Source organism: Ochotona princeps, chromosome X (genome assembly GCF_030435755.1).
Source record: "Ochotona princeps isolate mOchPri1 chromosome X, mOchPri1.hap1, whole genome shotgun sequence".
NCBI lineage: Eukaryota > Metazoa > Chordata > Mammalia > Lagomorpha > Ochotonidae > Ochotona > Ochotona princeps.
Genome location: NC_080865.1, coordinates 29,850,517 through 29,875,518, shown reverse-complemented (window position 1 = coordinate 29,875,518; position 25,002 = coordinate 29,850,517). Strand labels below are relative to the sequence as shown.

Here is a 25,002-nt window from a genome sequence, read left to right as displayed (position 1 = left end):
TCTCTGCCATGAAAAAGTTGCCTTATGACTGGTTGTTCATAAAACTGTAAGATAAGTGAATGCTTCAGTGTGACATATGTGTTTTAAGAGGGCTATTGTGAAATGTGAATGTTTAACATGATTTCATTGAAAACAGACTTTTTCTATATTACACTATATATGAATATATGTTGTCCAAGGAATGAAAACATTCCCTAAAACCCATATATAATGAATTTAAACCTTAAGAAAATAAGTATATTTTTAAATTGAAGAGTCAAAAAAAGCCATTGGATTTGTCTAGAGACTGGTCTGATTATGCTGCAAATGTGCCCTGGGAGACTGCAATAAAATAAGATCATTTTTTTTTCATAACATTAAGCCAGAAGTTAATCTAGAAACCAAGTGTGGATCATTTATATTGACACAAAGTGAAAGGTGAGGTCAGTTTTATAACTCTGCCCACCTCTGCCAATTAGGAAGGAGTGAGATGGCCCAAGACAGCGCAGTATGTCATTGTGTAGAATCTCTTCACCTGTTCTGCTGACGATCTGCTAACATGTCCCAAGTGCACCTGTGTGTATTCGATAGCAATCACAAGGATAAACCCACGCAGTGAAACGCCAATGGGTGAACTTCAGGAAAACCGGAAGTTCTCAGGCACCACGAATCTGCAGCCAGTCAGTCCCACATGTGGACAGTGATGGTGTGCCTTTGAAAACAGAACTCGAGCAGAGACATGAGAGTGTCATTCCCCTCAGGAAGTTCAGAAGTACATCTGGTTGTTTGTTTTTGCTTTTTGGGGTTTTTTTTATTTTACACAGTGACTGGCCTTGAAGCAAGGATGAAAGTGATTTAGCCTGAGAAGCTGCGTCAAGGTCTCTCTGCATACCAGGTATGCGATATGTTTGCTTTTCAAACAGTGACAACTCCATAACCTGATCCTTCCTACTTAGATTGTGAAGTTGCCTGGGCATTTCAGAACGCGGTAGATTCTGGAGGAATGTGGGCGCTTCCTTTTGGTTTGTGGTAACGTTGCAAATTGATTAAATTTGCATAGCAACTCTGTATCTTAGCAGCAGGAGACATGCTTCACCTAATATATGCTCTGTCCCTCTCTTATTCTGATCACCCTGCCTCTGCTTGACTACACCTCATAATGAATTCTAGTCCACCAGGACAAAGGGGAGTTTCTGGGCCTCTGTGGAAGTGAAATGAACTCACTATAAGGTCATCCTTGGAGATGTAACATCAACAATAACAAATTCCTCAGGCAATACTCCACGTGCAATAACCTGTCAACTCTAGCTGTACCCATGGTACCCAAAAATGCAGAATCAGTCCCCACTAAGGGAAGTTGGGAGTTGGCTCTTTTCTCTCCATGTTAGGGAATACGTAACTCTCTGAAGATATAAAAATTAATTTAGCTAACATGCATATTTTACATTTACCCAACTATTTTTTGAACAGATAAAAAGTTTATTGATGTGATTTAAAAGGTGAAGAACCAAAATACAATCCAAATATTGACCAAAATACTGTGGGAAGTAGCTTAGAGAACTTTCCATCAAAATGATCATTCTGCACATTGCCATATCTCTCTCCATGAAATCAAATTCCTCAAGCCTGCACCCTCCAGGTGGTGAACTCATCGACTGATTTGCTCTGCAAGGTGCCAAAAATGACAATAAATTAAAATGAGAAATGCAGCCAACTAAAAGGAAGAGATATAAATGTAAAAACAGGCCATTTCTGCTCATCTTAGGCATTTAGGGCTTCATGATCTTCATACAAATATATAAAATTTTAGTGAGCTGTATTCATTTGAATCCATTTTTTCTCTTTAATTCTTCACATCAAACCTGCAAGAGAAAAGCCAAATGAATCATTATTACTTTCCCTTAGCTTTATTATGATTAATGAACATTATATGTATCTATGTTATAAAGTGTGATTACTGAAATACACATACGTGAAATGACTAACAGATTAACCAATTCATCATTTCTCATATTTTTCTTGTGTCAGAATATTTACAATGTAATCTCTTAGCCGTTTTCAAATATACATCATTATTAACTGTACTCACCGTGCTGTACAGTAGATCTCCAAACACATTCCTCCCAAACAAAATGTGCCCTTTAACCAACATTACCGGTTCCCCTGTTTCCAGCTCTTGACAAACACTGTTCTACTCTCTGCTTCCGTGAATTCTATGTTTTTAGACTTCACATGCGAATGAGATCCTCCAGTATTTGTCTGTTTCTGGCTTATTGCACTTAGCATAATGTACTTCAGGTTCATCATCAGTTTGGTTTTCATGAGACATTTTTCAGGAGAAGTATGATAGGTGCTAGGCAAAATTGAAGACCCTGTTTTCACTTGGAAATTTCATCTCAATTCAATGAATATAAAGTGAGATATGAGTAGATGGTGTGACTGTCAGCTTTGGCTCTAGTGATTTAAGTAATCCCAGACTAAATTAGGATAGCTTCCCACTGAAGAATTAGAGTATAATGCTGATCTTGCGATTATGATTTGTAAAACATGGGGTGCTTGAGGTAAATTTGCATTCCTGACTTGAGTTCTTCACCACCTCCTTATACTATCTCCAATGCTTTGAAACTTTGTCCTTTCCTTGCACTGCAGGTGGGGTATAATGTCCTCAAACTCAGTTTATTCACATGACATGCCTTGGCCAACAGAAAGAGGCAAGAAATAATGATGTTAAGTAAGCAGGTATCTAGCAGGTATCTAGCAAGGTATCTGCCAGCATTTCAGCTCCATGTGCGCTAATTCTACTTTGTGCCATGAAGACCACAGGTGGCAGGGATTTACTGCTTATGAACGAGCACCGGCTAAAAAAATATATCCAATTCAGCTGCTGACTGCTTCCCCGTAAAACATTTAGTTCACTCTAATGTCACAATAAAGTTGTACTGTGGCTGATTCTCCCACTCCCATCATGCACCTAATGACATGACACTTTTGAGATTTAAAAACAAAACAGAAAGGGGGGGCAGGGAAATGGGTAGTACTCAGCCCTGCCCCAAATCATGCCCTTTTTGAATATTTAATTAGGCCTCACCCTAGATACCTCTCCCTCTGCCCCCAGACTGTTTAAAAAGACAACCCCAAACCTTGTTATTTGCAGGGCTCTCTCTCTCTCTCTCCTCTCTCATTCTCTATCACTTTCTTGCCCACACCCATTCCTGACTGTACTTTTGCTTTAAATAAATCTGACTTTTCTGATTGCTTTTGTTTATGTCTGATCTTTGGCTTTCTTATACTGAGAAAAGAACCTTGAGTAATACTAGCAGGGGCTACCACATAACAGTATCATATGTGCTTGCCTACTCTCTCTTGTCCTCTGCCATTTCTAGAACTTCACTATGCCATACTGGTCTTCAAATCCCACAAAAGGAGAAATGTGTGTAGCAGAGCCATTCCAGCTAAAGTACTCCATCCAGGCCCTATTTAGAACAGAGATCACGGATGACCTGGCAGATGTATGAATCCAAACAAGATAAGCCGAGCCCCAGATAGGTGACCTAGAATAAAATATGATTTTATCTTAAGCATTGTATTTAGGAGTGGTTTATTCAGCAATAGCTAGTTGATATTGTTACATTAATTTTCAAAATTCTTGTATTGCAAGGATTTGTGAACATTATGTATTTGCTTTTCATAAGTCTTGGATGTCATTCTCTGTGTGTTTTACTTAGCTGGATGAGCTAAATCTTCTCTTAAAAAATAGAATGCTTCAATTTTTTTATGAATGCCAGAGAAAGAAACCTTATAGAAAAGGACTCTTGCCCCATTAGGGAAGGAACTATGGTTTGGCACTCACCACACACTTGCTTTATTCTGCTATGAAAGCTAGTGAGACAAATATACTTTATTTCCCAATCTTTCTTTCAGTTAGGGAAGTCATGGGAACCCAATGCTAGCCAGTGAGCCTTGGAGAAAAGTCTGTTCAGACATCTTTTAAAGCTTTGTCTTCCTGTGTGTTTCTTTCAAGATTACAAACCCCTTTGAATCATTGTACAGTTATAGTGTGTCGGTGAAACAGGTTGTGCTGTACTCATGGTTGAAATTAAATGCATGACTGACTCCAAGTATCATAGCTGGGAAACTGAGACACTGTGATGTTTACTTCCAGTGTCCTGACTTTGGAACTCCTTCCACTCAGAGAAGGTTTAGATGGTTCTGGAATCAGAGAGAAAGGAAGGCAGACATTAAGGACTGAAAAGCTGAAAGCATTATCAGCATCAGTCAACATAGGCACTCAGATTTCTCTAGAATTTTCTTTTATTCTGGTTATAACTCAACTTTGCATTGCTTTCTGTAAAATACTTGAGGGAGGTGATTTAGGAGGGAAGAAAGTTTATTTTGGCTTACAGTTTGAAGACTCACAGTTCAAGATGGGGAAAGCCTACTTGTTTTCTGGAGTGAGTGCAGAGGAACAATCAGATGGTGAGCCAGGAAACAAAAATACAGGAAATAGGCTCTTCCTCTGTGTCCATGCGTCTCTCTGTATAAGGTCACCATGATTCAATCAGGGGCCTATGCTAGCGATCTAATGTGACCCAATCAATTTTTGAGGGCCCTACCTGCAGATACTATCATTAGATCAAGCTTCACCCAATTCCATGTCCCATTAGTGTTAAAGCCGTTAACTGTTAACACAAGACTTTGGGGTTTAAATGTCTGCATGAGTTTCGGGAGTCAAATCCTTGTGAACCCATAATGTAATATGACTCAGCTTGAAAGCTATCCTCTTAACACATTTTAAAGTATATTCTATGAAGGCATAATGTTGTACAGCAGATCTCTAGCATGGATTCATCTTGCTTGACTGAAACTTTCTGCCTACTGATTTGTAACTTTCCATGTTTCCTCTTGTTCCACCTACTGGCAACCACCATCGCACTCCGATCATACGGGGATGACTATTTTAGCTACCTCATATAGCTGAAAGCAAGCAGCATTTGTCATTCCATGACTATTTTGTCTCACTTTGCATAATATCCTCAAGGTGTTCATCCCTGTTTTCAGAGTGAAGTACTCCTTTCTCAAGATTGACTTCCATTATATAGATACACAACACATTTTCTTTAGCCTGACACAGAGGACATTGAAGTTGTTTCTTCATTTTAGAAATGATCTGTTTTAGGTACATGTGTGTCACTAAGACAAAGTAAGACACCACCTCCTTCCCATCTGGCTGAGATGTATACTGCTGGTCAGTGAGTTCACAATTGTAACCTGATGACATCATGCCAGTCCTGTCACTGAGTGTTCTCCTTTATGCACTTGCATTCTGAGTTTACTAAACCTCTTATGTTTCATATAACTTGACAAGAGCCTTCAGGTTCTCTCTCTTGGCTTGCACTTGTTGATTAAAATCCCATTGCCCTGTGACTTTCCCTGTAACATACTGAATTGTCTTTATTTGCTCACATGTACCCTCATACATTTTTTATGGTAGCTATCCTGCTATTAGACTGAGACTGTCTGAAGTCTTTGCTGGATATGCCCTTTCATTTTTACATCCCAGTGCCTATCATGACACATGATTTGCCTCAGGACTCCAAGGATTCATGAGATACACCACTGGAGAAATGAGAAAAGAAGAACTAGAGTTGGAGTTGCAGCCAACCCCATATTCTTCAGTGTGAGACACCAGGACCAAACTAGGTGTTGTGGACACAGGTGTTGTAGACACAGATTGCTGTATCTATGTGCCATGACCCACTATGTAATCAGTTCTGCTGTTGGTCTCAGTCATAGCCCCATCATGGGCAGGGTATGCTCTAACAATTTTACTGCTGTGGTCACTGTGCTGGGTGACATATGGCCAGTCTCTCTGGCTAACTCAGAGACTCAGGACAAGCTGCCCTTTCGTCCAGGAATTCACTGGGCTTCTGTAAGTTGCATGGAAAGGGAGATGATCCAAAGCACACTACTACTGAAACATATTTTAAGAGGTAGACTTCTCTCAAAGATGTTTTCAGATGGAGAAGCACCATGTGCAACCCAGTACCAGGTGCCATATTGTAGGAGAGGATTGATATGAACTCTGACCACTATATATCTGTCCTGGATAGATGAAATTATGGCTTCACTGAGAAATACAGGATGAGTCATTTGCCTTGACCAGTGGCCCTTCAGCTACTGTTGAAAAAGCACCAAGAATTCCCTCATGGCTGCATTCAGCTTGTGATATCTCTGATTCAGATGGATTTATGAACATTGGGAAGTCCTCGTCCAGTTTGCTCAGACCGTCTTGACCACTGCAAACTGACATGCATGCAATTCTTTTTGTAACATGAGCCTTAGGGAAATGATGCTCTTTTACTTTACCTATTGTGCTTGAGAGCTAAGGGAAGCCTGGAAGGGGTGCTGGGTCAGCACATCAGCCTGTGTTTCATATAGGGATAAAGAACAAGTTGACATGACAGGGCCGGTTTCAAGCACTATTGTATGCTAAGTGCTCCTCCACCAGCTTTACATAGTTCCCTTAATCAGTCTACACAGTGAACCTAATTCTGTTGGGTACGAGCCAGGCAAGAGGTAGCAACAGAGGAGAGGAGCTGTTACAAGAGTCCTCCTGCAGGTTGTTCTGTGCCCCCAGCTCCCCCTCCACCTTTCAGGCTCCTATAGAGTTCAATAGGGCTCAGGAAGCCTAGACATAGGACTGTACTGATGGAAAGGTCAGATGCAGCTCTTTCCAGAGCACAAAGGCCCCAGGTGCCCAGTATCCTCATTGCTGGCATTGTGGGGTTCCAAGTGTGTACCCAATGCCTGTGTGATACCGGAATAACAAACTTCAGGCATCCAGGGACCCAGACTCCCTGTTCTGGCTCAGGACTCAGATTTGGCAATAGGAAACAATGGGAGCAAATCCAGAGCTAAAATTGCCCATGCTATAAAGTGCCCGTGACACTTGTTTGTCAGGGTGTTGGAATGCAAGTGTGTTGGGCATCCTCCAGGGCCACACTGCTTCACTGCCTAGAAGACAGCTGTCAGCTATTTGCCTCAGTTCTGTTCTCCTATAAGGAACATTTGTAAGAATGATGGGGAAAGTAAGGCACCCTGCCAAAAAGTGTTTGCAAGCTAACCTAGATTCATTTTCTACCCCAATAGAAAAAGATACAGATGTCTACCCTCTGGTTTCCATTTGAGTCATAGCTTGGCCAGTACAGGAATGATATGCCTAATGTCTCCCTATGTCACCCTAAGTTCAGGCTGAGGAGCATGTGATGTTTACGCCTTGGCATGACCCATTTTTAGCTGTGTTACTCATAGTCACCATGGCCCCATACATCTTGTGGGAAATGGAGGCCACTCAACACTTGTCCGCATTTGGTCCTTTAACCAGATACTCATCAGCGGTGCAATGAGAATTTCCTCCTACGTGGTGCTAAATCAAAGAGCCATAAACACAGTGACACTGAGCAGCATTTTAGAGGAAAGCAGTATCTCATGTATTCTCCGAATGCAATGGCCAACCATACTCCCATAGCATACTTGAAAGTGTTTGAAGTTCATTAGAGAGTTTCACAAATAAGACAGCAGCCTTGTGGTTGTGGGGCTATCTGGAGTTCACAAAGCACACTCACTCCATGTAACCTGTAATCATCATGCCCACATGATGAAAAAGACAGCACACACTACAACTAAAACACATATGGAACATCACATATCCAAGGTCAGAAAGTCAGAGCATACACAGCTTGGAACTGCATTCCAAGTACAGAATTATTTCTTGAAGACATCAAACTCAGCTAAAAATTAGGAACTTTTCCGGAAATCTATGAAACTTTCACTATTGCCTTTTCTATATCATGAAGACTTTGCTGACCGTGCTGAAAATTGAAATGTTTCTCTCAGTTAACTATTTAAAAAAAAATTGGGAAGATGCAGAAGATGCAAGAGCAGGATGTCTGCTTTGGTAAAATGATGCACCTGAGGGTGATATTATGTTGGGCAGCCAGTTAAGTCACTACTTACTTTTTATCTCTGTATCCCATATTGGAGCAACTAGTTTGATTCCTGGCTACATTGTTTCTGACCCAATTTCCTGCCAACGAACACCCTGGGAGGTAGCATACAATGGCTTAAACACTTGGAGCCCTGCCACCCACCGAGGAGATCCATATGGAGTTCCACACTCCCAGCCTCAGCCAGGCTGGGACATTTGGGGAGAGAACCAGTGGATAGAAGATCTTGATCTCAATTTCAATCTCTCTCCCTTCTCCCTCCCATCTGTTACTCTGGCCTTCAAATAAATAAAAATAAAATACTGGGAAAATTAGGGCCACCATTGTGGCATAGTAGATAAAGCTTCTGCTTTTATCACCATTATCCCATATGGGTGCAGGTTCATGCCCTGGTTGCTCCACTTCCAGCCCCTGCTAATGCCTTGGGAAAAGCAGCACTGAAATCCAGATTAAAATAGTATTATTCACAGGATGAAAGTAATGAATTAGGGTGACCTTAAGGAGAAGGAATATTCTAATAAGATCTCATTAACATAAATTCCAGAGTGTTATAACCCTATTGTATTGAGAATGTGTTAAGCTGGATGTGAAGTCAGGGATAGGGGTATGCAGGTGAGACACAAATGAGATATTGATGGAGAAAGGAGTATTGTCTTTTTTAAAAGATTTATTTTATTTGAAAGGCAAAGTTATAAAGGGAAAGTGAGATCTTCTATTAGATGGTTCATTCCTTAAATGGCCACAATACCTAGCACCGGGTCAGGCCAAACCAGGAACCTGGAACTCAGTCCAGGTCCCATGTGGGTGGCACTACTTAGGGTACCTTCTGCTGTTCTCCTAGGCACATTAGCAGGACACTAGATCAAAAATGGAGAGGCCAGAACTCAAAATGGTGCTCACATGGGATGCAGCAGCTTAACCTGCTGAGCCACAGAGCCAGCCCCAAAAGGGGCATCATTTAAGACTTTTCACAACTGGTGCCTCCAGCTATTGTGCAAAAATTCTTTCCAGTCATTGGAAGATGCTCTTTCTAAAGAAGCCACTGACTTCATTAGAAAACACTGACTTAAGACTTCGCTACTAAAACAGAACCCACTAACACCTAGATTCGAAGACAAGAATGGAAGTGAAAAGTGAAAGAGATGGCTATTTTAACCACGAGCCACTCTATGATTTTCCCAAGATGGCATAATCTTTCTCAGTTGTTCCTGCCTTAACATTTAAGGCCTGCAGAAAATGACACATCAGAAATAGCCAGAATCTTCCTAAAACTATAGCAATGGTCCGTAGCAGCCAAGGATTATAGAAAACCAGTGTCCTGACATATAGTTAATAAAACAGATGAAACACATATAGGCCTTCCTGTCTTCTTCCAAGAATGCATTTCTGGAAACCACATTGCCATAGAAATCACTGTAAAGCTGGTTGATTTTGTTTTTACGATTACAGTGGTCATAATGGATCATCCCAAAACTTAGTATTCAAATAAAAAAATGTATTCTTTGATGTACCATCAGATGAAGATATAACTAAAGCTTTATACTACTTTAAAAAAAGTGAATCTATTTTCAAAGATGAATGGAGCTAGGGTTTAGTATTGCTCCTCATTTTGGAAATGGGGAAATTAAAACCAGAGGGGCTGATTCAGTTGTGCAAGCTCACATAGGTAGCTCATAGCTGACTCATAATGGAAAAGCCTGTATGAAGCTTTTTCCTTGTACTAAACTTCCTTGAAGCATGTATAAAATGAGTGTAGGTAATCTGAACATGTCGACATGTTCAGACACCTTGTATGAACGATTGATACAACGTAATATACCTGAGGCAGGTATTTGGTACAGCATTTGAGGCACCACTCAAGATGCTGCCTGCATCCTGTGTTTTGAGTCCCAGCTACACTTAGGATTCCAGTTTCCTGCTAATGCACCCCTGGGGAAGCAGCAGATAATGACTGAAGTACTTAGGTCCGTGTCACCCACGTGGGTTTTGCCTGGCCCAGCCCTGGCTGTTTGGGGGCACTTTGGGAATGAATCAGCAGATGGGGGTATACTCTCTCTCTCGCCACCCCTCCATGTTTCTTTTTCTCCCTTTTAAATAAACACTTTTCTTAAAAAAAGAATTATTTTTATTTGAATCGCAGATTTACAGAGAGAAGAAAAGACACAGAAATTAATCCACTGGTTCACTACCTAAGTGGTCAGAATGGCCTGAGCTGGGCTTGTCTAAAGCCAGAAGACTACAGTTTCTTCCATGTCTGCCATGTGGGTACAGGGTCCCAAAGACCTGGGCCATTCTCTACTGCTTTCCCAAACATATTAGCAGGGAGCTGGATTGGAAGTGGAACAGTCAGGACTTAAACCAGTTACCCATTCAAGGCTTAACCTACTATGCCATGTACTAGCCCCTTAAATAAATACTTTAAAAATATGATTTACTTGGGCCCGGTGCAGTAGCCTAGCGGCTAAAGTCCTCGCCTTGAACGCACCGGGATCCCATATGGGCGCCAGTTCTAATCCCGGCGGCCCTGCTTCCCATCCAGCTTTCTGCTTGTGGCCTGGGAAAGCAGTCGAGGACAGCCCAAAGCCTTGGGACCCTGCACCTGTGTGGGAGATCAGGAACAGGCTCCTGGCTTCTGGCATCAGATCGGCTAAGCTCCAGCCATTGTGGCCACTTGGGGAATTAATCAAGGGGCAGGAGATCTTCCTCTCTGTCTCTCCTCCTCTCTGTATATATGACTTTGCAATAAAAATAATTAAATCTTTTTTTTAAAAAGGTGAAGGCTATGATACTGTAACCAACACTCTGATAAGGATGCAGGCATCCCAGGTGGTGGCCTGACCAGCTGCACTGCAATTTATGTATATATATATATATATATATATATATATATATATATATATATATATATATATATAAACTGTATAAAAAATTGACTTAGTAAATATGCATATGCTGTTCTAATGAACATCAAAATTTTATTTTTAAAATGCTTCCTGACGTCTCAGAATTTTTAAAAAATACCCTTTAAAAGGAAATGATCAGCCAATCCAATTCTGTTAAAATAACTTCTAGGACTCATAAGGGTCCTATTTGCTCCCAGCCAAGCAAAGCTAGACACAGAAATCAGGGTGTGTCTAAGCTGCTTCTGGATATGAAGATGGTTAAAGACTTCTGTGAATGGCTAGAGAAGCCAGGGTGAGCTGGGGTAGGTTGCTGCTACTGAGTGGCAGTGAGTCACTGCCGAGAGTTACTGCAAAGAGAAAGCAGAGTTTGTTTAATTGGAATCCTATTATTGGACATTTAGGTTATTCAACAATGTTGTTATCATAAATTAACAAACTCTTCTCACATGAACAGTTTCCTTAGGATGGACTTCAGCTTGCAAAAGATAAATTCACAATGACCTGCACTTGCTCTATTTATTAACCCTCACCCTCATCAGCCAGGCTGGTGCAGTGCTTACTGCACTGTAAATATACATGTTTTTTTTTTTTTCAGAGAATGAGTGTGTGTGTTTCATGGACACTTTCCTACTCATCACTGTGAGTTTTATAACAGGAAAATTAGTAACTCTTTGTCTTCTTGAAAGCCCTTTGATTTCTGGTGAGGCTGCCAGTGTCTCATGTTTCTCCATTAATTATACATCCTTTTTTGTGAACTGTGAGGTCATTTCCTTTATCTATTTATCTATTAATGTGTTAGCGTTTTGCTTCCTAGTTTACGAAAGCTCTTTATATAATTAAACATTTCATGAAAAACAATTTTCTCAAGTTTGCTATAATGTTTCTTTTGTCAAGCACTTTACAGATTTTTTAAATTATCAAGGCTTTGAGGAATTATTTTGATGTCTTTGCTTTAAAAAGGCATCTAGAAAAGTCTAAGTAAATTATTTTCTTCACACCATTCCAAGAGTGACTTAAAAAGCTAGTTATAGCCATATTCTACCATATATATGTGTGTGTAATTTTATTTTAATGTTGTTTACACATTTGAGAAAGATGTATGCCAATGTGGGCCACTAATTAGGGTGGGGAGGGTTGAGGAATAGAGGAAGGTGGCTGGGATAAATGTTTCTGATATTTTCCTTTTTCTCCTAAATCTGCAGGAGGAAGGGGAGGGGTACTATTACTTGCAAACTACATTAGCATCTGGGGATGGGGAATAGTCATTTGATATCATCTTAAAGACCCCATTGAGGGAAAGAATGTTCCAAGGGTGTTACTTGAGTGGTTTTGATGGTTCTGAGATATCATTGGCATCATTGTACCCAGGCTGAGAAAAGCTTTCCAAGGTCTGTTGGCTGACCAGGTCCACTCTCCTCCAAACCCAGCTCACATGCAGGTCAATGGGTGTTGCAGCTCTGCCCAACCCAGTCTGTCTCTAGTCCCAGCTCTCCTGCCCACCAATGGGAACAGTGCCTGGCTGGAGAGTCTCTGAGGTTCCCTCTACTAGGCTCACCCCAGCCCCTGGATTCCCACATGCAAGCAGGTGCTGCAGTTCAATCTGGCCTGGCATTCCTTGCCTCCCTCAGAATTTGCCAGTGAGTGCTACAGCCTGGCTCTGCCCAGCCTGCCCTTAGTCCCAGCTCATGCTGGTGGGTGCTGCAGCCTAGTCCAGCCTGGCTATCCCTGAGTCCTGGCCCTCATGTGAACTGGCAGATATTGTAGCCCAACCAGGCCCAACCTGCACCCTGTCCTGGCTCTTGCACTCACCAGTAGGAGCTTTGGCCTACCAGAGGCATTCCCTAAGTTTCTCTTTCAGATCAGCTCCCAGCCCCAGATCTTGCGCTCACCAGTGGGTGCTTGGCCCAGCCTGCAATGGCCCACCTCCAGTCCCGGCATTCACCAGCAGTACTGCAGCCCTGTGCAACCTGCTTGCACCCATTCTGGCTCTCACCAGTGGGTGCTACAGCCCAGCCTCAACTGGCCCACCTCCAAACCCAGCTCTTATGGGGTGGGCTGGGGCTGCAATGTAGTCCAGCCCGTTCTGCACCCACTCTGTCTCTTGCAGTGCCAGCGAGTACTGTGGCCTAGCCCAGGCTGGCACATCTCTGGACCCAGCCCACTGGCATGCCATGGAATGCTGCTGCCATGTTGAGCCTGGTCCATTCAACCCCAACCCTTGCACTCACAGAACTCAACATCTTAGAAGAAAAATCCTACAATAAAATACATAAGTGGCAACAACCCACTTTTCCAATGTGAGGGGTGCTGCTATGACTGTGCAAACACAGAAAACTATGGATGTCTTATTGAATTGATGGGGATATAAAAAGGCCTTACATAAATAGTATTTAAACTGAGGCCCAACTTATAGGTATGAATTAGCCAGCTAATGGATACTGGAACAGTGAAAGATGATTAAAAATCTTCTGAGCCAAAAACTACTATTCTGATCATGTGTAGAATTAGCATGGCATTTGCACTAACTGACAGACGTTCACCAGGTTTGTAGGAAGGTGTTTCTGTTGTGGGCAGGCAGAAAGGCAATGCCCAATGCATGCTGAGCCTGAGCCAGTTAATGCAGGTCCTCAGGGCAGGGGTGGGAGGTAGTGATGAGTGCACTGCCAAGCAGCCACATCACTTTGGTGGGTTTGGCCTTTTGCTTTCGTTTTCTTTCTTTTGAAAGATGTGCTGGCTGCATAACTCTGGCAACCGAAGACAAGTGAGAAAAGCTTTGAGGAGTGAAGTGCATAGGTTGTTCTGACAGCCGTGGGACACTTATGGGCCAGTTGTTCAATGGGGTCACCTGCATGACAGCAGCAAGAAGGCTAGATGAATGGAGTTTGCAAGCTTTTCAAGGTGAAGAGAGGGATCAACCAGGAAAAATTCAGCACCCTTGGAAGAGCCCTCGCCTAAAGACTGAGCAGCAGGGCCCTTTGCTGTTAGCCACGGTGAAGATTCTCCTTTCGGAAACATTTCCATTGTTGACCCCCAGGCTACACAAATGCTAATGGTAGCAGGAAATACAAGACAGCGTACAAGGGACCCTAGACTGTTGGACCTGCAAGGTACTGAGCTCTTACCTGTCAGTTCATGCTGTTTTGTAGGCTGGGAGGCATTTGAGCTTAAATAAAGCAGAAATGGACAGTCCCTCGGATCCCCTGGCTTAATTTATTGAATAGGGGAAATAAGCCTTGTGAGGGAGAGATCTGCTCCTAACGATTTAACCCTTAATAAAGCCCGGCTATAAATGGAACTTAGGAGAGAAAGTGTCTTGGCAGAGGCCATGGGAGCCGGCCCCATTAGACAAAATAGGTCAGGCAGGGAGGAAGTTGTCGTGTCTCCTGACTTTCTTAAGTAGATCAGGGATGACAGCCTTTGTCATTTTTGAACTGAATGAAAAGGGATAGAGAATGTACAAAAGGTTTCTTTCTCATTGTGTCTTCTCTCAGAAGATAGGTATTTTAAAGAGGACCCTTAAAAGAATGATAATATTGCTCACACTTGAGTTTTGGACTTAAAAACCCATGTGGGCATGGACATGGAAACAGAAAGAGACGTTTTTGCAAAGGAATATTCAAGGCTTCTAGGGAGTCACTGAGGCTTGATCATTGTCTTTTATCTGGGGAGGGCTTTCCCTGCCATTGCTTTGATGTGTGTGATGGGCTCAGCTTTTTGCTTACAGTTCTGCTTTTCCCATTCGAAAATCAAAACAGAGAGGCAAGTAAACCATTGCACCTGACAGCAAGCTGAAGCGAGTATACACTGCTCCAAATCTACAAAATGATCCTCCCCATCAGTAATTTTTTAGTTCATTTCTGGATCTGCTTCCCCTTGGAGCAGCTCCTCCCTAAAGATTCAGGGACAGGAAGGGGAAACTCACCCCAATTCCCCTACTATGCACTGTGATCATAGGTTTTCTGGTGTTTAAGGGCTTCCTCTGTGAAAAGCATCAGGGAACTGCTTCACATTTGGAAATAATCTTTCAAATCTCCCCAAAGACAAATAGCATTTGGTGTTTTAAGTACGTATAAGAAATAGTGGGTGGTGAGGATTAGAAAGGGTGAAAGAAAAGCAAACAGTAAAATGTCATGGTTATGAGATCTTGGGAAAACCTCACTTCTCTGCATCCCAGTCTTCCCATCTGTGAAAAAAAATAACAAGGGTGGGCTGCTGTGGGAGGCAGCCTCAAAACAGCCCAATGGTCTCTGTCTCCTGGTAGAGACAGCCTTGTGTAGGCGCTGCCAACAATGAGCAGGCTGCCTGGTATAATCAAAATGACAGAGCATGACGTCCATGGCTAGACCACAGAGGACTTCTCTTGCATTTGCTTTGCACTCTCTTGGATTATTTCTTCTGGAGAAAATGGCTACCATATTGTAAAAGCATTGTGGCAACCCAGTGGCAGGTCCCAGAGGAAAATCACCGAAGACTCCAGTAACAGTCATCATTAGCTATCCAGCAATGTGAGTCAGCCACCCATGAAGTGAGCCATCCAGTCTTAGTCAAGGTTTTCTAAGACTCCAGTCCTGGCCAATATCTTGACCATTACTTCATGAGGGACCCCAAGCCAGAACCATCCAGCTAATCCACTTCTGAATTCCTAACCCAGAAAAACTCTGAAATAACATTGTTCTGTTAAATTGTTGAAGTTTGGGGGAATTTCTTACGCAGTAATGGACAACTGATCTCTTCAAGCTGCCTGAACAGAAGTCTGGCTCTTATTGTTTTATGTGTCAATGAATAGGTATTATTGGTGGAACCAGGAAATATTAAATTTTATTTTGCATGTCAAAAAATAGATTATAGTTGCAGGGTGGGACCATATGCTTTGGGCATTTCTGAAATTGATAGAAAAGTGAGTTGCCACACTCTAGAGAGCTGGCATTGTGTGAACTTATGGATTTGGCTTTGTGGGAGTAGGCCACTGGGGCTGGCTGACCTTGAACCAAAGCTTACAGCACAACAGCTCAACACCCAGCAGTGAGTTCTTAGCATGTCCTACTGAAAACATGACCCACTTATATTATGTTTACGCACACAGAGAGCTCACCCATTGAGAGAAACTGCAGTGGAATGAGCTTCCTTGGATTCTCTTTTAAATGAGTTACTCCAGCAAATGTGACTGGGATTTTTCAGAGGAAAGTGTAGCTTTGGCAGTTTTTGTAAGAAGATGAATTAAGAAAGGAGTTAAAGGTTGCTGAGTTTAAGGTTAAACCCAAGTAATACGCTAGAATACAGGGCTTATCTGGAAATTAGGAAGTATAGAAAGGGACTGCCTGAGTATATCACTGGATAGACAGGTGTCAATCACTGCAGAGGCACCACACACTCATGGACACTGGTGTGTCTATAGGCCTTTCTAAGCTGAATACAGCTGTTGTTCAGTCTCAGTCAGCAGTCTTGGTAACTTAGTTCACATCTTCCCCACGGCTTGTTCCAAAGGTGATTCTGGCTCACCATCTGTGCTGCATGGTTTTTCAAGAATGCTTGGCAGTTGTCTACATTTGGAGATTTTCATTCCAGAATCCTTGACATTCAACCCAAGAATTACTTTAAAAACCAGGAAATATTCCAGGATGGTTTGTCAAGGAAAGATCTAAGATATGTCCTCTAATTCAGCCATTTTAATTTTTTTAAAAGATTTATTTATTTATTTTAGAGGCAGAGTTACAGAGAGATATAAAGAGAAAGACAGACAGAGAGTCTTTCATCCACTGATTCACTTCCCAAATGGCTGAAGCGAGGATCCTGAAACTCCATCCAGGTCTCGCAGGTGGGTAGCAAGGGTCCAAGCACTTGGCCCATCTTTTGCTGCTTTCCCAGGAGCATGAGCAGCAGAGTTGCCAGGATTTGAACTGATTTTCAGCTGGGATGCTGGCAATCACAGGCAGCAGCTTAAGCTTGTGCACCATAATGTTACCCCCCTTTGAAATTATTTATTTATTTATTTATTTATTTATTTATTTATTTATTTATTTATTTAAAAGGCGAAGTTACAGGCACAGGGAAACAGTCTAATTCAGTATTTCTAGGCTCAATTTGTACATCAAAATCACCTACCTGAACTATGGCCATCTTGAGGCCTACTCCTCTCTCCAAGAACTGCTTGATCAAACATGGCATTCACACAAAATCCAGGTGACTCTAATGTGCAGCCCGCACTGCAGGCTGTGGAGTCTAACTACAGCCAATATTCTGCTGCCGTCTGAGTCTGGAACTAAGATCATTAGATTCTCACCAAAAGCCACAGAGATTACAATGCAGTTTATAAAGTGATGTCAGTTCTTACGTTAAAGCATTTGAGATGTGCTGTAAGGCTGCCTATTAGTCAGCCAAATACCTGTGATCCTTCAGTTCTGTCTGCTTTTAGACTTGAAAAGTTGTTCAAATTCAGAAATGTTTTTGTGTTTTACATTCACTAAATCTACATCCATAAAAGTGGCTTGGATGTAGATTATTAAACCTGCCTCTTTTGTCTCAGCATATATTTGAAACTTGGCAATATCTTCCTTAGAATTATTTCCATTGAGATTAGAAAAATGTGAAGGCCAAGTGTATGGTGGGCAGAATCGGGGCTGGACTCCAACACCCATTGGTTTGTGTAGAAGACAAGGCTGGAGGCAGAACTGACCCAGCAATTGCAACCACCAGCATGTGCATAAGCTGATTGGGGTGACAGACTGTATCGGACCCTGTATTGACAGGCACACACAAGAATCGGGTCTGGGATCACCTCAGACGAAGTTTCTTTGGGGATCCCCCCAACTGAATCACTACCGAACTCAGAACCTCAACCATGAAGAGAATTGCAGGTTCCATGGTCTGATCGTGGAGTACATGTATTAGAGCAGACCTCCTCAGTGGCTTAGAGCAGTAGACAGCATATCCAGGAGCACATGGAAGACATGGCAGTCCATTGCAGCCTGCAGAGAACACCTGGTACCACAACAGAAGATGGAGGACAGAGCAAATTGATCAATTACCCCAGCCAAGTGTTGGCAATGAATATCTGGGCAAATGGAGATCTAAAGTGGACTTTGTCCGCCAGTGGATTCTGGAGAGATTTCATCGTGCTTGGAGTGGTGAGATCGGCAGTAATTCAGAATTGTTGAACTATTGAAACCTCTTAAGTGGAACCATCAGAGCATGCTCCACATTGGGGACCCTGGGGTGGTGTTGAGTGGCTGGACCCAAGGTGCAGAGGTGTTTGGGAGGCTGGGTATGGCTTCTTTCCTTCTTTTCTCTCTTCCCCCAGATACAGGAAGGAAAAAAAGAGAATATGTAAATGATGATCTCACCCACTTTCCTCTAGCCCTTGACCCTTATAATCCTAATCAATTATGTAAAAATCATCCAAAAAATTTTAAAAAGGTAAAACGGTTCATTCTTTCCCATCACTACAATTAGGAATCTCTCCATATTATTTCTTACAACTGCATGTGAAACTATAATGATCTCAATACAAATTTTATAAAGATAATTTAGTGGTGGGCTGGGTTTGGTAGGCTTGGCCCTGATTTCCCAAACTTTGGACTGGATTGGTGTTGGAACTAAGAAGCAGTTGCAAAAATTAAGGTTGGAGGGAGGCATTAAGCTAGTACTTAGGAAATTAGTTAAAATGTTTGCTTTTCACATTGGAATGCCTGACCTTAATACCCAGCTCTGGTACCTGACTCCAGCTTCCTGCTAATGCAGACCTTAACAGGCAGTGCTGATGGTTCAAGTAACTGGGTTTATGCCCAATATGAGAGCCTTGGATAGAGTTCCCTGATCCTACCCTAGTCCCAGCTGCTGCAGACATTGGAGGGGTGAAATAGGAAGATTAGATTGCTCTGTTTATGTCTGTTTGACTCCCTGTGTCTCTGCCTCTTAAAATAATTTTTTAAATGAATATTGCATCCTTAAAATTAACTGATTGATGGGTAAGTTTATGTCATTGACAGATTTTTTTCCATCATTTCCGTTAAGATGGCTCCTCATAATTTCCATAGCACATTTCACCCCTGTGGAGCCATACTCTCTGCTCCAGGGAGCATAGGCTTGAATGATGATTAAGAGTCAGCCAGTGTTGGGCCCGGCGGCATGGCCTAGCAGCTAAAGTCCTCACCTTGAACACCCCGGGATCCCATATGGGCGCCGGTTCTAATCCCAGCAGCTCCACTTCCCATCCAGCTCCCTGCTTGTGGCCTGGGAAAGCAGTTGAGGACGGCCCAATGTCTTGGGACACTGCACCCGCGTGGGAGACCTAGAAGAGGTTCCAGGTTCCCGGCTTCAGATCGGCGTGCATCGGCCCATTGCGGCTCACTTGGGGAGTGAACCATCGGACGGAAGATCTTCCTCTCTGTCTCTCCTCCTCTCTGTATATCTGACTTTGTAATAAAATAAAATAAATCTTAAAAAAAAAAAAAAGAGTCAGCCAGTGTTTAAGGAGGGTTCCGTCCTGTCTAGTTGTGTGACTTAGAGGGGAGTCGGTGTAACATCAGTTTGCTTGTGTTTTCTCACCTGTTAAATTGAACTGTTAAGTGTATGAATTCATTTAAATTTCACAAGATAAAATGCTTGGAGTGGTGCTACACTCTTGACAGCACTGTGGCAAGCATTTGTTTCATTGATGCTTAGTATGAGTCTGCAAAAAGGTTACCATGAGTGCATATTACAAAAGAAAAAGTATGCAAACATATGTTTTAATCCACTTATTTATCTTTGAACTTTAATTCCACAAACTGTTAAAGATACATTCATATATGTGAATTATTGCAAATTAATCTGAGTATCTGACTATGCTTTTGGATACTGAGTCTAAAATTATAGAATCAGTGATGGAATGGTGAGAGGATTTTTGAATGATCAGACTTAAACATCTAGGTCATTGCTTCTCAAAATGTGATTCCCCAAACCAGTAGCAGCAGATGCAGCTGCAGCATTTCCTGGGAACTTGTCAGGAATGTCAATTCTGGGAGCCATACCAGCTCTTCTGAATCAGAAAACTTGGGGTTTCCCCAAGCCCCTCCAGATGGTTCTGACACATGAGAAAAGTTGAGAACCACTGCTCTAAGCAACCAATGGTGAAAGTTTCCTTTGTGTCCCTGGTACTGTCCTTTCCTCCCTGTCCTCAAGGACTCAGTTAAATATGGGAAAAAAAATTTGCTTCTCAAAGTGGCAGGTTATCCATGCAGAAGCTGCCTTAATGAATAACTACTGCATGCTAAATTGTGGACCTGCAGTGATCTCCATAGACTTGGAGGACCAACCAAAATTCACAGAGTTGCTTTGGCTTGTTATAATCTTATCTGTACCTAACTCAAGTTTCCTGACATTTGAACACTGTGTTCAGTGAGGTTGTCAGTAGTGAGGTGGATCTCCATGCACTGAGGCTTCAGTTTAGACTGAAGCTGCAGAATCAACCTAGAACAAAAGTGAAACCCCATCTACTGCCTCCAGGTATTTCAGAGTTTGAGCGCCTAGTGAGAAAGCAGGCCACCAGTAGAGAAAATTAACTCTGGACTCAGTTATGAAGAAATGGTAGTTGGGGGTAGGGAGGAAGTTTGGGAATCATTCTACCACAGTTCCATTTACCATCCAATTGTGTTGGTCTAGAGTAGTATCAGCTGTTTTGTCTTATACAGGTCATTAGCTTCCTCTTGGACCATGATCCAACTTCCCAGCTAGGTTGGAGAGGTAGCCTGCTGCTGGCAGTGATGCAGAATAATTGGCTCATGACTGGATTGAATATGGCTCCAAATGTCTCCCAGGCCTTCATTTCCCTGACAGATAGCAACATTGTATATAATTCCAAAGGGAGTACAGGACACCATTCCTTGGTTGTTGGTGACTATGGAGATCTTTTGACAAGAGTGGACCTCTAGATATATGATTTGGAGACATCTTGAATTGAAGTGTATTCTCCCAGCCCACCTGATCTTTCTGAAATTAAGACATTTTAACCTAATTTCTAAATCCTAGATCAAATCTATCTTGTATCTCAAAACCTATCTTGTATTATATGTGGGCACATATTATGTGTAAGAAGATTACCCACTAAGGATTTTTTTTTTTTAGAAATTGGGTAAGAAAGCGGTAACTAGAAGTGGAAGTTGAGAGTATGTTGTCCTTTGATATGTAGATACAAGTGCATAGATTAGTCCTCCGGGATACCTTTCCGTATCAGTGGATATAAACAAAGCCATTATCTGTTCAATTCTGACCCTGGGGAGTGGGTTTTAACTAATCCCTCTTCTTAGTATTGGCTTCAGACCTCAGGGTGATCTCATCTTTTATTCAAAGATGAACTTAAATAGGCTGAGTTAAAAATTAGCACTAAAAAGTAACTTTCTCTAGAAAGCGATCAGGATACATCTCACAGTCTTCTACCCTATGTGAAGTTGAAATCTATTTCAGAATGAGCCTCAAATTCAGTTTCTGCCTTACCACTCTCTCTGAACTATTGTGTGACTTAAAAGAGAAAAGAATGTGGAAGCACTTTGAAATTCTTAAAATCGAGTGCAAGGACTTGTTGCTATTCTTGCTACCATTAGCCCCTAGTTGAAAGATGTGATTTATCTGTTGCTGTACATAATACTCCAAATAAGCCTGTTTGCTCATTGCCTACCACTTTAAAGTTTCCAGGCTGCCATATTACTTGGCAGGTGTGTTCATTACCTACTGCTACCTATTTCATTCTGTTTGCTAAATAGGCATCACTTAATTATCAAATGCAGTAGTGTCAGAAAGAGGAAGAAAACACTTTGGTAGGGTAGTCACAAGCAGATACTGGATATGAATGCTGATGGCTGCATCAGCATGGCCTTCATTTTATATTCTGGAGCAGACTCCAATAGTGTATGGTCTGTATGTGAGGAGTATTCGAAAGGTTCTCAGAAATGTGTATTATGAAAAAAAGGTGCACGTATCTCAAAGTCTTTTGTACTAAAGTATCTTTTAATTCCATTTTGCATGATCTTTTTCAAGTCCTCTACTAGGATAGTGCTAAAAGGACAGGTTGCCTCTTTGTGGTCCTCGAGCCCATCAAAAATACCCAGGAAAATGGTATTGTGAAGTCTATTGTTTGGTGTTTCCTTGAGAGCATAGGAGTGGCAGCTCATCTGTCCAAGTGCTTCTTAAATGGATTCTCTTGAGAGATAAATTCGAAATTATGAACCAGACATATTTGCTAGTTGAATATTAGGCGGGGAAGAGTGGAATGACTTGAAGTCTGCACGACAAAATGAAAGCTCTTCAGTGAAATGTTAAAAATTCCGCAGTCTTGAGACAAGGGCTTTGGTAACAAGAGCTGCTGCAGCTTGTGAAAACTGGAACTGCAGCGCCTCCTCCAGGAGAAAGAGAAAGCTGCAGTTTAGAAATCACTGAAGGAGATGCTGCAGCTCCGAAGCTCCGCCACACAGAAGACAAAGATGCTCCTGGGGACTTGTGGGAGCTTCATTGAACTCATATGTTAGTCACAGACAGTTTGTGAATTTCAATTTTCCGTGAGCTTTTCTCCGTGTTCCTTAGGGAAATACCCCCAAGCTATCCCTTAAATAGCATTTCATATGAAAATCAATCAACTCCTGGTGTTAGAAGCAAGGGGTAGAAGGCAGGAGGTATGGACAGACTGAGGGGCCAGCAAAGGGAATGGGTATTCTCTGGATGCCTGTTAGTCAGCTGCCCCATCTGAGTCACTTCACTTTTTTAGAGTACCCCGTCCAGATTGGCATTAGTATCTCTATTAATAGATGTGGCTCAGAGGGTTCAGGAAGTTGCCCAAGGTCACAGAGTTGCCATGTAACTTTGCTATAAGTGGGCAGCTAGTGGATTCTGCTCTTCCCAGCACATCCAGTCTCCAGTGCCTGCTGCCGTGGAGTCACATGTGCTGCTGGAAACCTGCCCCAGCCACCTAGCCACATGCACAGCCATGGCTGCCTCTGCTGATCACCCCTGCCCCTCTTTGCGGCAGAATTCAGGCTGCAAGGCCTTGTCAACCATCAGTAGCCGTGTAACGGTGCTGACACTGTACATGAAAACTGTTGGCCTCCCCTACAGAGTGGGAGCCTTAAACTGGGAAGCAGGGACAGGGGTTTTAAGTTGGCACTGACTTTGATTGAGTTGCTCTTGGGACTCAGTTAATACAGCAACAGCGACCATGGTGCTGAGGATTTTGTGCACATTACAGTTTGGTGTCATTCTCAGTACTTCTGTGGTTGGGGAGACTTTTCTGGGCATTGTAGGATGTTTAACCTATCCCTGGCCCAGGTCCCTAGATGATAGCAGTACATACCCTGAGATATGACAACCACAGATGTCTTTAAACAGGGCTACATGTCCCTAAGGGTGAAAGGCAGAATCACCTCCCTTAGGCTGTTTTACTCACTCTTTAGGGGGAAGAAATAGAAGCAGAATAATAGTGCAGATAGCAGACCTAGGAAATAGCTTGAATCGCCTCTCTTCAGCATGTTTTCTGGCACAATGCCTGTTTCCTTATTTGCTGCCTGAACTCTTCCATTGTCATCTATATCCATGGACATTGCCTTGTCTCATTCCCATTACAGCGATACTGTGCTAACAATCCCCTGCCACATCCTCACCCAACTTGTCTGGACGTTCTTTGTGGGGCACTGTCTTATAATGTAGTAGTATCTTCTAATACAGTAGTACCTGGCAAGTAGGTGCATGGATGTTCATTTAATAAATGAACAGGCTTATTCCAATGTTTTCATCTTTCCCATTCAAATCCAGTTCAAGCTACTGATTGGCATTATGAGGAAAAAAGTTAATTTAGTCAAGATAAATTGCAACTAGCCCGTGTACAAAGCAATTAGGAAATGAAAATTGAGTCTGACAGTGGTCGTTTGAATACTGGGCATGTAATAAAACTGGTGAGTTTTCAGGACTTAATTGTCACTTCTGGAGCCAACAGGCAGCCATGATTCCTATCATTTTATATCCAAAACTGGGCATCAGGCAAGAGTGAGAGGGTAGTAGAGGTATTACTGGAGAAGGATTCAGCTGCACCTGCTCTGTAGCATGGCAAGTCTACTGGGTGGTAGAAGTGCCACTGTCCTTCCTGCAGAAGGCGTCCAATGGCTTTCTGGCAATAGGACTCACTTGCTTTCTGCAGTTTTTCCAGCAGTCAAGATGAATTGTTCTGAGGAGCCTTTGTGCCACCTGCCTAGATGAAAAGAAACTACAATCTGTCGACAGCTTAATAGAAATTCCTCTTGGTGAGAAGCCAATTGACTGACCCCGCTCCGGATTAAGCCAGCCACCACCTTGCCATCTGCATGAAGTCCTAAACTGGAAGGTGTGGAATGATCCGTTCACAGGCAGGGAGCAGAGCAAGGGAATAGGAGTTAAATTTGCAAGTCTTGATTTGCTCCTCGTGATTCCTACTCAAATGCCACAGCATGTGCAGGGAGTTAAAACGAGCAGCATTGTCACGATGCAGCCGGGCCTGATTAGGCAGCCTGGAATTCACTTCCCCGGTTTTCCGCGTGGGCTGCACACAGCGTGAGAGGGAATGAGAGAAAAGGCTTCATGGCTAGGAGACAGCTGACAAGCTCTTGCTCATTCCGGCAGCAGAGGTGGCTCTGCAAGGCCAGACGCTGCACTGCGGCAGATTTGTCAGCAGCGTGCATAGTCTCTGCCATGGGCCCTGCCTCTTCCTTCTCTGCCTTCCCTTTCTTTCTTTCCACCTCTTTTGTTCTTTCTCGGATATTTATGAGCATTAACCCTTCCCTTTTGCCAAGACCCTTAAAAAGGCTGAATCATGTATGCTACCACACAACATTTTTCTCATTAACGTGGAGCAGGATAGACACTTCTGTGTAACTCATGTTTGAATCCCCAGTGCCTGATGGACTCAGCACCAAGCACTTCCTTTCTGCGTAATTGATGCTGACTCGCAAAATGAATGAAGAGTGAACAAATGAACAAACAAACGAACAAATAAACCAGGTCAGAGTTGTGGCTCTGGGTGCCTCTTCGTGGAGGTGACAGCCTCCGCAGTGTTTAGCCTTTGCTTGCTTTACTCTGACCCAACACAGTGGACTATTCTCAAAGACTGTAATGTTTTAAAG

At 42.5% G+C, this 25,002-nt stretch overlaps 1 protein-coding gene across 1 annotated transcript in view; it reads right to left on the bottom strand.

Moving 5' to 3' along the window:
* Window positions 1-1,435: 1,435 nt before the first annotated feature.
* SMPX (small muscle protein X-linked) overlaps window positions 1,436-25,002 on the bottom strand; it is a 59,589-nt gene continuing 36,022 nt past the window's right edge. The window contains exon 5 of the mRNA XM_004587812.3: window positions 1,436-1,841. The gene's annotated coding sequence lies outside the window, so the exon portion shown is untranslated. The remainder of the gene's footprint in view (window positions 1,842-25,002) is intronic.